At 40.4% G+C, this 16,603-nt stretch overlaps 1 non-coding gene across 1 annotated transcript; it reads right to left on the bottom strand.

Moving 5' to 3' along the window:
- Positions 1-9,078: 9,078 nt before the first annotated feature.
- LOC131628308 (small nucleolar RNA R71) lies at positions 9,079-9,185 on the bottom strand. Its single transcript, XR_009291739.1, has one exon. It is a non-coding gene; the product is annotated as a small nucleolar RNA R71 (small nucleolar RNA).
- Between the last annotated feature and the right edge of the window lie 7,418 nt (positions 9,186-16,603).

The following is a 16,603-nucleotide window of genomic DNA, read 5'->3' as shown; positions in this document are numbered from 1 at the left end:
TGAAGGATTTGAAAACCTCTGTGTTGACCGTTTCGGAACCGTCCGAGGTTACTGCTTTAAGTCTTGGAGGCTGATCGTTACGGAACTGTCCAAAGTTTTTCTGCTTTAGATTTTGAAAGTTGATCTATGTGGAACCGTCTGAGGTATCAGCTTTAGATCTTTGAAGGTTGATCGTTGTGGAACCGTCTGAGGTATCCGCTTTGGATCTTGAAGATTGACTGCTTTAAGGAACCGTCTAAGGTATCGACTTAGATCTGAAGGTAGATCATGAAGGAAACGTCCAAGGTATCGACTTAGATCTGAAAGTAGATCATTAAGGAACCGTCTGAGGTATCCGCTTTGGATCTGAAGGTAGATCATTAAGGAATCGTCTGAGGTATCGACTTTGGATCTGAAGGTAGATCATTAAGGAACCGTCTGAGGTATCGACTTAGATCTGTGTTGCTTGTTTTGAGTTGATAGGTGATTTGGAAAGAGAGATCTCTTCAGAATGAATCTTTGGCTTGATTATATCTGAGAGGAATGTTCGTCTGAATAGAATTCAGGGGAACACTGCATGTGACTGAGAACAACTTTTCTGAGGATATTCGTCCACCTGAAAAAAATCAAGTTAGTGACATGCAATGTTATGATGCATGTAATGTATATGTTGAGATTCTCAAACTAAATGAGAATCGTGCATGTTATGTATGCGTTTGTCATGAGACATTATATGCTATGTATGAATATGCGTATGATGTATGACTTATGCAATTTAGAGCGTATCAAACTTCTGGTTGGGAAAATAAATCCCTGCTTGCTATTTTGGAAACGAAGGCATTGATGATTGTTGATGATATTTGCTATCTTGTTCGAGTATACTCAGCTGGGGAAATTCCTCACGGACCAGAGTACTCTGTTGAGGGATCTTTGACTACTGCTTGGGGATGAAGGGTAGTTTGAACATTCTGATTTTGATGCACCTTAAATAAAAAAGATATGTAATCCTCCGATGCACTATTTGACCAAGCCTTGGTGTGGGGACCACACCTTCTGGGGATAGTCCTCTTGAAAAGCCTTGCTGGGGAATAAAGTTTCTCGAATCGCTTTGTTGGAGAGAAAAATCTCATTGAGGAATTTGCTGAGAAATACGTCTCTGTTGGGGAATTTTCTTCTGAGGCTGGTTTCGGGACGATGTCCAGATGATTGGGACATTACCTGAATGCTATTTCTGTTTTTCTTATAAACATCAGTCATATGCATATGTTCATTCAAAATTATCATTGGGACGTTTAGGTATTCAAAACAGAAAAAGTGGAAACACTGATTTTGAGCATGAGCTGTATTGATTTTGAAAGAGAGCCATAATAGGCGGATTAGTACAAGGAGACAAAAAATCCAGTAGTAGGAAATTGTCATAAAACTTTGAAAAGTACTTATAAAGGGGAATAGCTATGTGAAAACAATCCAGTCAAGTTTCAACTCTGCTATTGCCAATCTGTCTTCGAGCATCTCATCCCTCACTTGTTGGAAGAAAGTGATTGGACTGATTGGTGCCTTTGATGTGCTGAACCTTGAAGGTGAGTAGGTAGCCAAACGGGACATAATCGTACGCTTTATTCCCTAACTTTTGCCTAGGCTGCTTTTTCCGGTTTTCAGCCTACCGGGATAATTATTTATTTATTTTAGTCTGTAACTTTTGCCTGGATCGCCCTTTCAGGTTTTCAATCCACCGAGACGCTCATTTTTGCCTAAGTCGCCCTTTCAGGTTTTCAACTTAGCGAGATTTTCTTTAAGGGAAATACTTTTTGACTATGTCCGCATTTACAGGGTGTGGGAAATCCTCGCCATCCATAGTGGTAAGCAACATGGCTCCGCCGGAGAATACTTTCTTGATTACAAACGGTCCCTCATAAGTGGGAGTCCACTTGCCCCTGGGGTCACCTTGTGGTAGGATGATACGTTTGACAACCAAGTCACCGGTTTGGTATGCCTGACTTTTGACTTTCTTGTTGAAGGCTTTGATCATACGCTTCTGGTACAACTGACCATGACAAATAGCTGCGAGCCTCTTCTCATCAATCAAGTTTATCTGGTCCAATCGAGTCTGAATCCAATCGTCTTCATCTAGATCAGCTTCTTTCGTAATCCTTAGGGAAGGAATCTGAATTTCAATTGGAAGAACTACCTCCATACCATAGACTAAGGAAAATGGAGTTGCCTCTGTTGAAGTACGCGCTGATGCGCGATAACCATGAAGAGCAAAAGGTAACATCTCATGCCAGTCTTTGTAGGTTACTGTCATTTTCTAGATGATCTTCTTAATGTTCTTATTGGCAGCTTCCACGGCGCCATTCATCTTTGGTCGATATGGGGATGAATTATGATGTTTGATCTGGAATTGTGTGCAGAGTTCAGTAATCATTCTGTTGTTTAAATTTGTGCCATTGTCTGTGATGATACTTTCAGGGATGCCATACCGACAAATGAGATTGTGCTTGATAAACCGGGCCACAACATTCTTGGTGACTGAAGCAAACGAGGCTGCGTCTATCCACTTTGTGAAGTAATCAATAGCGACCAGGATAAAGCGATGTCCGTTGGAGGCAGTAGGCTTGATTTCTCCAATCATATCAATACCCCACATTGCAAAAGGCCAAGGAGCCGTCAGGATGTTTAACGGAGCTGGAGGTACATGTACTTTGTCGGCATATATCTGGCATTTGTGACAAGTTCTGGAGTGACGATGGCAGTCTGTCTCCATGGTAGACCAATAATAACCTGCTCTTAAGATCTTTTTAGCCATTGTATGTCCACTTGAATGAGTACCGAAAGAACCATCATGTATGTCTTCCATAATCTGTCCTGCTTCCTTCTTGTTTACACAACGAAGCAAAGTCGAGTCATGATTGCGTTTGTACAGGGTTCCATTACTTAGAAAGAATTTGGCAGCAAATCTTCTTAGAAACTTTCTATCGTTAATGGATGCCCCTTCAGGATACTCCTGAGCTTCGAGATATCTTTTTACTTCATGGAACCATGGTTTTTCTTCCATTCCTTCAGTATCAATCTCATTGCAATAGGCTGGTTCATCCTGTCTGTAAATGGTGATCATTGGCGCCTCATTGTCCCACCTGACTTTGAACATAGATGACATGGTAGCTAGAGCATCAGCTAGTTGATTTTCTTCGCGTGGGATGTGTTCAAAAGTGATTTCTTCAAAATAAGGAATCAAACTCAGTACATATTCTTTGTAAGGAATTAGATTCGGGTGCTTCGTGTCCCATTCCTCTTTGACTTGATAAATTACAAGCGCCGAGTCTCCGTAGACCTCCAGGAACTTGATTCTTAGATCAATTGCAGCTTTGAGACCCAGAATACATGCTTCATACTCGGCTATATTGTTAGTGCAGTTGAAGCATAATCTGGCAGTGAATGGTGTATGTCCTCCTGTAGGAGAAATGATCACAGCTCCGATGCCATTGCCAAGTGCATTAGAAGCTCCATCAAAAACCATAGTCCATCGGGATCCTGGCTCGGGTCCTTCCTCTGGTCCTGGTTGTTTGTAGTCAGTAACTAGCATAATGTCTTCATCTGGGAAGTCAAAATTCAACGCTTGATAATCATCCACTGCTTGATGAGCCAGATGATCAGCTACCACACTTCCTTTGATTGCCTTTTGTGAAGTGTACTGGATGTCATACTCTGTTAAGATCATTTGCCATCTTGCTATTCTTCTAGAGAGAGCAGGTTTTTCGAACACATACTTGATAGGATCCATTTTGGATATCAAGAAAGTGGTATGGTTTAGCATATACTGCCTTAGTCGGCGAGCCGCCCATGCTAAGGCACAACAATTTTTCTCGAGTAGTGAGTATCTTGTTTCACAATCGGTAAACTTTTTGCTAAGATAATAGATTGCATGCTCCTTTCGGCCAGACTCGTCATGTTGCCCCAGTACACACCCCATTGAATCTTCTAACACTGTCAGGTACATTATCAGAGGTCTTCCTTCTACTGGAGGTAACAAGATTGGTGGTTTTTGAAGATATTCTTTGATCTTAACTGGCATTTATCATTCCATCTTTCCACTTGATCTTTCTTCAACAGTTTGAAGATTGGCACACAAGTAGTAGTCATATGGGCAATAAATCTGGCTATGTAGTTCAGACGTCCCAAGAATCCTCTGACTTGTTTCTTGGTACGGGGTATGGGCATTTCTTGAATGGCTTTGACCTTGGCAGGATCAACTTCGATACCCTTGCTGCTGACTATGAAACCCAAGAGCTTACCGGATCTTACTCCAAAGGTACACTTGTTAGGATTCAGTCGCAACCTGTACTTCCTGAGTCTGTCAAACAGCTTGTGCAGATGACCCAGATGTTCTTCTTCGGTATTGGACTTTGCAATCATATCATCGACATAAACCTCTATTTCCTGATGAATCATATCATGGAACAGAGCTACCATTGCGCGCTGATATGTTGCTCCTGCGTTCTTTAAACCAAAGGGCATTACTTTGTAACAAAAGGTTCCCCAGGGTGTCGTGAAGGTTGTTTTTTCCATGTCTTCGGGCGCCATCTTGATTTGATTGTACCCTGAGAATCCATCCATAAAGGAGAATACCTTGCATTGTGCAGTATTGTCAACCAGTACATCGATGTGAGGTAAAGGGAAATCATCTTTGGGGCTTGCCCGATTCAGATCTATGTAGTCTACACACATTCTGACTTTCCCGTCTTTTTTAGGCACAGGCACGATGTTAGCTATCCATGGAGGATAACTCACAACTTTTAGAAAGCCAGCATTGAATTGCTTTTCAACCTCGTCTTTGATCTTTTTGGACATATCGGGCCCACTTCTTCGCAGCTTCTGCTTAATTGGAGTGCTACCTTCTTTGATTGGCAGGCGATGAACCACAATATCCGTGTCAAGGCCAGGCATATCTTCATAGGACCAGGCGAATATCTCAACGTAGTCTTGTAACATTTGAATCAGTCTTTGCTTGATACTGTTTTCTAGATCAGCCCCTATCTTGACTTCTTTCTTTTCTTCGTCACTGCCCAAGTTGATAACTTCAATTGGTTCTTCATGCGGCTGTATAGTCTTTTCCTCTTGTTCTAATAGCCTTGCAAGTTCCCTTGTTACTTCACAATCTTCCTCACTTTCGTCCTTAGTTTGGTAGATCGGATTTTCAAAGTCATGACTGGCAATAGCAGAATCGTTATCAACAGGATCCAGAGTGAATGTGAATCTGCATTTATTATGTGGGTGTGTGTAAGAACACATAGCTATTTGAAAATGAATAAAGCAAAGAAAGAAACAAAAAGGATCACAAAATTTTGAATATGCAAGCGTCCCATGATTTTATTGAATGAACATGATCATGATATGACAAACCCTTATAAAAAGGACCAGTGTGCTTCGGGCAAGGCACCTGGCTTTTAAGTTCATGGTTCGATAGTACAGGAACCATTTTTATCTTTGCAGATATAAACAACGAAAACAGGAAATTGCATTTACTCCTGATCAAAGGAGATCACATCTTCAGCTTCCCAGTTGTTCAATCCTTTGTTATGAGTAGGGAATATCCAGCTGCTCCAGTTGCAGTTGTTTTCTTCGTCTTCCACAACATTGATTTCTTTGGTGGGGAAATGAGCTGTTGATCCTTCGGGATGAGCAAGATACTCTGCTGGATACGAGAGCCCAGGCTGAGATACTTCTGTAGGCTGAGAGAGATATCCGATAAGATCGTCCCACCCAGTTGGAATGATGTCTTTGAGGGAGACTTGTGCATTCTGGGGAGCAGTGTACTGTATTAGGAAATCATTCTCGTTATTTGGTGTTTCCCAGAATTCTTCAGGAGCGACAGGGCTTGTGAATGTCATATTGTCTTTGAAATGGTTGTCCCATCCAGTTGGGGTGATGTCTTCAATAGCGATCTGCGAGCTCAGGGGAGCGGAATACTTCACCATAAAGTCATACTTACCACTTGGTTCTCCTAGTGTATCCCAGACTTCTTTTGGACTAGGTGGACTTTGGTATTGCTCAGTAATGGAACATGTGAAACTTTTGCAATCTTCAAACTGATCACCCCATCCAGTTGGGACGATGTCTTCAATGGCAATAAAAGAACTCTGAGGTGCAGTGTACTTTACTAGAAAATCATACCCGCCGCTTGGTTCTCCCAAAGTATCCCAAATTTCCTCGGAAACAGGTGGAATTTCATTTGGATATTGCTGAATAATATGGTTCAAGATCACTCCATCGTCTTCAATAGCATTCATCCTTGGCTGATGAAATGTGACATTAATCCTCCAGAACGAGAACTTTGATCGTTCTTTTGAGTTCCATCAGCATAGCCCAGACCTAGCTTATCGAACTTGTAAGGCACATCAAGGAGTTGCCCCCATACTGTGCAACCACCTTCTTCGATCACAGCTTTGGCATCTTTGAGAGAAGCCATAGTTGGAGTTACTTCTGTAGCAGGAGTAGCAGAAATATGTTTGGCAGTAGAGACATCTAGAGGGACCACCTCAAAAGATTGGCAGGGAGTTTCGATGAATTCTCCATCAGTCTCAACATACTTGGAGTTGCTCAGGTGGCTAACCACATATTCTTCTTCGCCATAAACTGTGACGACCTTACCTTTTACCGGATACTTTAACTTCTGATGCAGGGTAGAAGTTACAGCATTTGCCCCATGTATCTGATAACACGATTTTATATCGTATATTTAGCTTAAAATCCATAGATATTTATAGCATTTTCCGTTTATTATGTTAATTTATTATGATATTACGCGAGTATTTGCTTTGTTTCAGGTTTTACACTCTAATTACGACTATTTGCGAAAAGGAAAGAAAATGGAGCTTAAATGACCAATATTTATGCCTAAAAGATGAAAAAGGAGTGCTGAAGTGAAAGAGGGGTGCAATTAGGACCCAAAAGGCCCAAAAGAGACAGTCCAGCCCACCATGGAACCAAAGGCGCGTGGCCCAAACCTTCCCAGCAAGTGGAGACGCACGTCTCCAACGTTCTTCTGTCACGTCACCAAGAGGAGACGCCCGTCTCCAACTGCTCCTAGATTTTCTCCACTTGAGACGCACGTCTCAAGTCCTGCACCCAGTCTTCCTGAAGAATCGGAGACGCACGTCTCCACACCCAGTCTGCAAAGTCTCCTCTTTTCACGCAACGTCACAGCAAAACCTCTCCTATAAATAGAACCTGCTACCTGACTTCCAAGGAGTCCGATTTCCTGCCAACGAAGTGCTGCCGAAATTGTACCGCGAATCGTATTTCTTTATTCTGCTTTCATTCAAACACTTATTTTCTCACAACGATTTCTACACTGGAAATTGTTGTGAACTTTTTATAGATCTAGCCTTACGTTAGATTTATCGCTTTTATTTCCTTGTTTTATTTACTGCCATTCCAAGAACGATCCAGCCAACCTGTGGTGGAAGTTCAGTACTCGAAGATCCAATTACCATTTATTTAATTCAGGTTTTTTATTTACCGCCTTTATTTATATTTATTTGCATGATATATTGTATGCCATTTACTATGCCTATTATTATGAACCGAACCGATTTATGCATGTTTAACCATATTAATATGTCTGGCTAAATTATTAAGATATCGGTATGTGAAGTAAGTTAACCGTAGGGATCCAAAATAAATTGGCTTAATTATGTTTTATTAACTATCACTTGTTTTTGGTCTGTATGTCTAATTTAATTAGTAAGTCTTAAAACCAATAGAGCGAAAGTTTGAGGGGTTAAGACGGTCAAAGGTTAAAATCAATAGAGCGAAAGTTTGAGATCTTTAACTGGATAGTAGACATAGGACATTAGTTTTAAGGATGGCGAAAGCGTATTAAAACTAATTAGAACTTATTTATTTTCAAAAATTGTTTTTACACCCGAGCGGGATGGCGAAAGCGTACGTTAGGGATATTAGCATGTTCCGAGTCAACAGAGCGAAAGTTTGAGATTAGGAGATTTAAATAGATAACAACTTCATAAAACGGGCATTTTATTAATTACGTTGTTTCCAAAAAGCTTTTCTAAAATCTAATGGGATGGCGAAAGCGTACATTAGGATTAGGACAGTAATCTAAATCAACAGAGCGAAAGTTTGAGACGAGGATATTTAATCAATTGAATTAGTAAAGATTTTTAATTAAATTATGCAAAAGCCAATGGACCTTCGGATCACCTTAAGTTAAACGAAATACATACTGATATCTGTCTTTTATTATATTATTCATTTCTCACAATCACTTTCCCTTAAGAACAATCGAAATATTAGTAGCCCTAGCTTTACATAGTAACCTTAGATAACGGTAGATCGATTCATAGTCCCTGTGGATTCGATATCTTTTAAAACTACACGACACGACTGTGCACTTGCAGTCATCAAATTAATAGACACGTAAAGTCGCGATCAAGTTTTTGGCCCCGTTGCCGGGGACTATTTAAGTCGATATCATAACTCACTGTTACACCGTAGAGACTAGGACAATTCTTCCCTTTCTTTCTGAACGATTGTATGCCAAATACTCGTTCACAAGGAGGAGATTTAATACAACGAATTAACGAGATCGAACGTTTCATTAACGTCAAACGTCGAGCTCGCAATCTTCCCGAAGTAGCACCAATTCCTATTAATCAGGAATTGATTTTTACTGATCAAATTAATCAAATCACCCCGAAGTTAGAGATGGCTGCTATTCGTCCTCTTAGAGACTATGCCGCTCCTTCGCGCGCTGAACCGCATTCAAGTATCGCACCACCTGCGATTGAGGCAAACAATTTCGAACTGAAACCTTCGCTAGTCCAAGCTGTTCAACAGAATCAATTCTCTGGAAGCCCTGTAGACGACCCCAATCTCCATTTATCCGTGTTCGTGCAATACACCGACACTACCAAAGCCAACAACGTTAGTCCCGAAGCTATTCGATTACGCCTTTTCCCTTTCTCCTTGAGAGATAGAGCGAGAGCGTGGATTCAATCCCTGCCTTCTAATTCCATAACTACGTGGGACGAATTGAAAAGAGTATTCTTAGCGAGATACTTTCCGCCTAGCAAAACTGCTATGCTCAGAGGTCAAATCAACGGATTTACCCAGAAAGATAACGAATCACTCTTCGAAGCTTGGGAACGTTACAAGGACATGCTTAGAATATGCCCTCATCATGGACTCGAACCATGGCTGATCATCCATACTTTCTATGGTGGTCTCTTATATAACACCAAAATGACTATAGATGCCGCTGCTGGCGGAGCATTAATGGACAAACCCCACGATGAAGCATACAAACTCATAGAGAACATGGCACAAAACCATTACCAATGGGGTGGAGAACGAGCCGCTCTAGAGAAAGCCCAAACCAAAGGAGGAATGTACGAAATAAGTGGTATAGACCGCGTTAACGCTAAAGTAGACGCTTTAACTCAAAAGATCGAGAACTTAACCATCACTCCTTCAGCCACCGCTGCTGCTGTAACACCTAACTGCGAGATCTGTGGATTGACTGGACATGTAGTTGCCGAATGTCAACTCTTGACTGGAATCCCATCTGATCAAGTAAACTATGCTCAAGGAAACCCTTATTCTAACACGTACAACCCTGGATGGAAAAACCATCCGAACTTTTCTTATAAAAACAACAACGCGTTGTACGCGCCTGGACAAGCACCTGCTGTACCACCTGGCTACCAAAAAGCGCCTGTAGCTGCTCAAAACACCCCTAGGAAGTCAAATCTAGAAATCATGATGGAGAACTTTATAGCTTCCCAACAACAAACCAATAAGGACTTCCTAAATCAAAACATCCACAATAGCGAGCAACTAAAACAACTATCGAACAAAGTAGATGCCTTAGCTACGCATAACAAAATGTTAGAAACTCAAATCTCACAAGTAGCTCAACAACAAGCACCTACTGCTGCCCCTGCTGGCACGTTTCCTGCTCAACCTCAACCCAATCCTAAAGGACATGCGAACGCGATAACACTACGAAGTGGAACGAATTACGATGGACCCATAGATCCTAGAACTCAAAACGCGCCCATGTCACAACAAGAGCCAAAGGAAACCCAAAAGAAAACAACTGACGAACCAACTGCCAAGACTGATGATAACAATAACGAAGTGGAACCTGAAAAAGAGAAACCTTACGTTCCACCACCACCTTATAAGCCACCAATTCCTTACCCTCAGAGATTAGCTAAATCAAAAACCGAAGCGCAATTTAAAAGATTTGTAGAACTTCTGAAGCAATTAAACATAACCATACCATTCACAGAAGCCATAACTGAGATGCCTTCGTACGCTAAGTTCCTAAAAGAAATCCTATCAAACAAAAAGAAACTCGAGGATAATGAAACTATAACGCTTACCGCTGAATGCAGCGCTATCATCCAAAATAACATGCCTCCAAAACTGAAAGACCCTGGTAGTTTCTCTATACCCTGCGTAATAGGAAAAACCATCATAGAGAAGGCCTTGTGCGATTTAGGAGCTAGTGTTAGTTTGATGCCTCTTTCGACCTGTAAGAAACTAAATCTAGGTGAGCTTAAAGCAACGAGAATGTCTCTTCAACTAGCTGACCGTTCAGTCAAATACCCCGTAGGAATGTTAGAGAATATCCCTGTTCGTGTAGGTCAATTCTACATCCCAACTGACTTCATCATAATGGATATCCAAGAAGATTCTAACATCCCGATCATATTAGGAAGACCATTCTTAGCAACCGCTGGTGCAATTATAGATGTCAAGCGAGGAAAGCTTACTTTCGAAGTAGGAGAAGAGAAAATAGAATTTATCCTTTCCAAATTCCTAAAAGCACCCTCTATAGTTGACACATGCTGTTCTGCTGACATAATCGACGAGTGTGTCAAAGAAATAAAATCCGAACCAAATAAGGAAACTGAGATCCTAAGAATTCCTATGCCGCCAATTCTTGAAGATGACAACTCGCGTGAGGAATATCAAGATGACCACCTGAGTGAATGCTTAGCTTTAACTCCCGATCCTATACCTGGACCTAAGAAACCTGCTATAGAGCTAAAAACACTTCCTACCGATCTTAGATACGAATTTCTAGACGAAGAACTAAACCGACCAATTATAGTGAACGCCAACTTAGGACGAACCGAGACTGAAAAATTACTTACTGTCCTGAGAAAATACCCAACCGCTTTAGGATATAACATATCAGATTTGAAAGGCATAAGTCCTTCCCTCTGTATGCACCGCATTATGCTCGAAGACGATTGTAAAACCTCTAGGGAACATCAAAGGCGAATAAATCCTATTATGAGCTATGTGGTTAAAAAGGAAATCCAAAAACTGCTAGAAGCTGGAATAATATATCCTATATCCGATAGTAAATGGGTTAGCCCTGTTCACGTCGTACCAAAGAAAGGAGGAGTTACTATAATCACTAACGCAAAAGGAGAATCTGTAGCACAACGTACCCAAACTGGATGGAGAATGTGCATTGACTATAGGAAGCTAAACAAAGCTACCCGAAAAGACCATTTCCCTTTACCTTTCATAGATCAAATGCTCGAACGCCTAGCTAAACACTCGCATTTCTGTTATCTGGATGGATACTCCGGATTTTTCCAAATTCCTATTCACCCTGACGACCAAGAGAAGACCACGTTTACCTGTCCTTATGGTACATTCGCTTATAGACGAATGCCTTTTGGACTATGCAATGCACCCGCGACCTTCCAAAGATGTATGATGGCAATATTTGCCGATTTCCTAGATGGAATAATGGAGGTCTTTATGGACGACTTCTCTGTCTGTGGAGGAAGTTTTGAAACATGTTTAGAAAACCTTGAAATGGTACTTAAACGATGCGTAAGCGTAAACCTAGTCCTTAATTGGGAAAAATGCCATTTCATGGTTCGACAAGGAATTGTACTGGGACACATCGTATCCGATAGAGGGATCGAAGTAGATAAAGCTAAAATTGAAATTATCGAAAACCTTCAACCTCCCAAAACCGTTAGAGAAATAAGAAGTTTTCTAGGACACGCTGGTTTTTACCGACGCTTCATTAAGGATTTCTCTAAAATAACCAAACCGTTAACCGAATTACTTATGAAAGACGCCGAATTTATTTTCACCGATAAATGCACTGAAGCATTTCAAACGCTTAAACGAGCATTAATCTCTGCGCCAATTATGCAACCTCCCGACTGGAATGAACCTTTTGAAATAATGTGTGACGCAAGTGATTATGCTGTAGGAGCCGTTCTAGGGCAAAGAAAGGATAAGAAACTACATGTCATATACTATGCGAGTAGAACCCTAGACGAAGCTCAGATGAATTATGCCACGACAGAAAAAGAGTTATTAGCTGTCGTATTTGCATTAGACAAGTTCCGTTCTTACCTGGTAGGAGCCAAAATAATCATATACACTGACCACGCCGCCATTAGGTACCTCCTAACCAAAAAGGACGCCAAACCAAGACTTTTGAGATGGATCTTGTTACTACAAGAGTTCGACCTGGAAATTAAAGATAAAAAGGGCACTGGAAATTTCGTAGCAGATCACCTCTCTCGATTGGAAAATCTAAAACCCGAAGAAGTACCAATTGACGATGATTTCCCTTATGAAAGACTCATCGCTCAGTTAGAAGCCAATGAATTCGAACCATACCGTCCAAACTCTGAAACCAACAAATTAGCAAAAATAGCTTTAGCCCGCTCTGACACACCTTGGTATGCAGATTTCGTAAACTACCTAGCTGCTGGTGTGCTTCCTCCTGATCTAAGTTACCAACAGAAGAAGAAATTCTTCCATGACCTAAAACATTACTATTGGGACGACCCGCTCCTGTTCAAAAGAGGCCCCGATGGAATCTTTAGACGTTGTGTACCCAAGGAAGAAATAAGAAGCATAATAACACACTGCCATTCTGCACCGTGTGGAGGACACCATAGCACATCTAGAACCTGCGCCAAAATCCTTCAATCTGGACTTTTCTGGCCCAACCTGTGGAAAGACGTTTATTTTGCTGTACTAAACTGTGATAGATGCCAACGAACTGGAAACATTTCAAGACGTGATGAAATGCCTCAAAAAGGCATTCTGGAAGTAGAAATATTTGACGGGTGGGGAATAGACTTCATGGGACCGTTTCCGTCATCGTTTGGAAATCAATATATACTCGTAGCTGTTGATTACGTTTCAAAATGGATAGAAGCTATTGCTTCTCCTACAAATGATACACGAGTAGTTATCAAACTTTTCAAAAACGTCATCTTTCCTAGGTTCGGTGTGCCAAGATTGGTAATTAGCGATGGTGGTTCCCATTTCATTTCAAGAATACTTGAGAAACTCCTTCGAAAATATGGAGTGAATCATCGAATAGCCACACCATACCATCCACAAACAAGCGGACAAGTAGAAGTATCTAACCGCGAAATAAAACAAATATTGGAGAAAACTGTCGCTATATCTAGAAAAGATTGGTCAACCAAGCTAAATGAAGCTTTATGGGCTTATAGAACAGCTTTTAAAACTCCAATAGGAACTACCCCATTCAAACTCGTTTATGGAAAATCATGCCACCTCCCGGTAGAGTTAGAACATAAAGCCTATTGGGCCATTAAGAACTTAAACCTAAATTACACTGCCGCTGGTGAGAAACGACTTCTAGACATAAACGAATTAGAAGAACTTAGACAAGACGCTTACGAAAACGCCAAAATCTATAAAGAGAGAACGAAAAAATAGCACGACAAGCGTATATCTAGGAAAAATTTTAGCATAGGCGATAACGTACTTTTATTTAATTCTAGACTAAAATTATTTCCTGGTAAGTTACGATCTAGATGGTCTCGCCCTTTCGAAATAACTAACATATTTCCGAGTGGAGCGATAGAAATAAAAGGAGAAACTGTAAAACCTTTTGTCGTAAATGGGCAACGTCTTAAGTATTACCATCATCTCGAACACGATGAAAACATCGAAGTTTTTAAACTTGACGAACTGCCCGCTCTTTCGAAAAAATAGTTTTCTATTTTTAAAATCGTCGAGCTTACGACATAAAACAAAGCGCTTGGTGGGAGACAACCCACATTTATTTACTCTTTTATTTTATTCTTTTATTTTATTCTTTTATTTTTTATTTTTATTTTTAACTTTTTATTTCCATTTAGATATTCCGTTTTTAATTATTTTCATTTTAATCATTTTTTCCATTTTTCCTACATTTTATAATAATTACTATAATTATAACTGCTATCTTAAATCGTGAAAATATTTCCTTTTTATAATTATAATTATTATTATAACTTGTTACTTAATTTTATTTCATTTACTTTATTTTATTTAATTTTATTTTTTTAAAATAAACACTAGCCTAGTTCTAACTTAATCTTAATATTTTCAACTTCTAGGTTTTTCATTTAACTACTAACTACGATGCAAGAAGTTGATAATATGGAAGTTGTGTTCCGTGGTAGAGGACAAGAAGCAAGATTTAATAAGCTGGCTGAAAGACACATGGATTTGACTTGCTATCCTCACCAACCAACTATGGTGAAACTTGGTATCGAAGAGAGCATCCTACACCTGCTAAACCAAATTGGTTGGACTGGTTCTCACCTGTTCCGCAAATTTAGTACTTACCGGAAACTCACTCTGGAATTCTTGAGCTCCCTGACCTATCTTCCAAACTGTGGACAAGGACTGAGAAAAGGAGTTATTCTCTTTAGACTCTTTGGTATGGAATTTAATTTCTGCATCCGAGGTTTTGCTGAAATGCTAGAACTACCTCATGGATCTGATGCATACACCAAAGTAACTGAAGACAATCTTGCTTACTGGGAGTTGGAACGGTATTGGGGCAAGATCACTGGAAACGATAACCCTGAAGAGAATGAATTTCAATCTGAGAACATCCATAACCCCGCCTTCAGATACTTCCATAAGATCCTTGCTCACTACATTTTTGGTAAACCCGATAATGTCACTGAAGTCTCTAGAGAAGAGTTGTTCATCATGTTTTGTACCTCTCAGAATCGCCCGGTCAACGCCATCGCATTCATGCTAACAAACTTCAAGCGCATCACGCAAGACGAAGTTTCACCTATTAGGATCGGCGGATTCGTCACTATGATTGCTAATGCTATAGGAATGAGAGTACCTTTGCTTAGATTGACACCTCTTGGCTCCCACAATTCTATGGACATTCACTTCTGCTTTAACCGAGGTATCATCGGTAACCTTGGACCTGATCAGTTTGATTTACTCATTGATAACAAAGTATTGGATCAGTTCACCTTACCGAGTCCTAGGACAAGTGTGCACAACCCTGCCAACTGGCTTTTCTATGATCAGATTCCTGAGAGAGAATCCTCACCTGAAACCCCTCAAGCCTATGAACATTTTGATGAGGAAATGCATGTATCAGAATCTGAGCCTGACACTCCTCCTGGTTACTATGAACCTAATCCTGAAGATGAACCCATTCCTGATTATGAACCTCTTTCTGTAGATGAACCCTATATCTGAGTATGAGCCTGAAACTCGTTCTGAAGATTCTGTTGATGATTACACTGTTGATATGACTGATGTCGAGCTCGAGCAACAACAACCCGCTACATCCACCGCATCAGTAAATCAAAGAATGCCTAATCTGAACACACACGAGCAAGCCATCACTGCACTACAACAAGATGTCCAACATGTACGCAACAAGCTACACACTTTGCAAATGCAATTCTTCGATTTTATCGACACCGTAAATGCTCAGTTCGACGAAGTTTTCAAACACATTCAGTCTAATGAGCACACCAATAGACGTGGCTAGATGTTACCGTATTAGATTATTAGATTTTATTTCTAGTTTTAGCAATTTTTATTCATAAGTTTAGATTTTCATTTTTCTGCATTTTACATTCTGCTTATGTTAACACTCAGTACCGGTTTAATTTTTAAATGCAATATTCTTTTGATTACTGCTACTGTGTTATATTACACTGCTATTGACTGCTATATATTTGCCTGTTTATCACTTTTTGCTGTTAATAGTATTAAAATTCGACACTGCTCTGAACTGATGGACAATTTATGGTATCTGTCAGCACTGTCTGGTCCCTTGCATGCGTGAACCACTTGCCTACAACAGGAGACGCACATCTCCATCTGTGTGGGACCAGCAGGAATCATTCAGAGGACAGGAGACGCCCGTCTCCATGCTTTGTCCCCTAGCAGACTGACTGCCTGAGACGCGCGTCTCCCAAGGGCAGCAGTCTGCATTGTTGACCACGCTGCAGCACCCCAATAACTCCCATTTTGAATTTTGAATTTGAATTTCAAAATTCATCTTTCAATCTTCCTCATTCTTCCCCTTATTTATTCCATTTAAACTCCATAAAACTCATTCATCCTCCATCATTCACCTCTTAAACTCTATTCATTTCCCACTTCTCTACCCCATTCAAACTTCAAACACCACCATTAATCCATTTTAATTCTCCATTAACCACACCATTTTCAAACCTCACTATAAAAACCACACCACCACCATTCTTCTTCCTCACAACCTTCACAACATTCTCTATTCTTCTACACTACATTTCTATTT

Source organism: Vicia villosa, unplaced genomic scaffold, assembly GCF_029867415.1.
Source record: "Vicia villosa cultivar HV-30 ecotype Madison, WI unplaced genomic scaffold, Vvil1.0 ctg.000441F_1_1, whole genome shotgun sequence".
Taxonomy (NCBI): domain Eukaryota; kingdom Viridiplantae; phylum Streptophyta; class Magnoliopsida; order Fabales; family Fabaceae; genus Vicia; species Vicia villosa.
The sequence above is the reverse complement of the archived record's forward strand: the minus strand, read 5'-3'. Positions and strand labels throughout refer to the sequence as shown.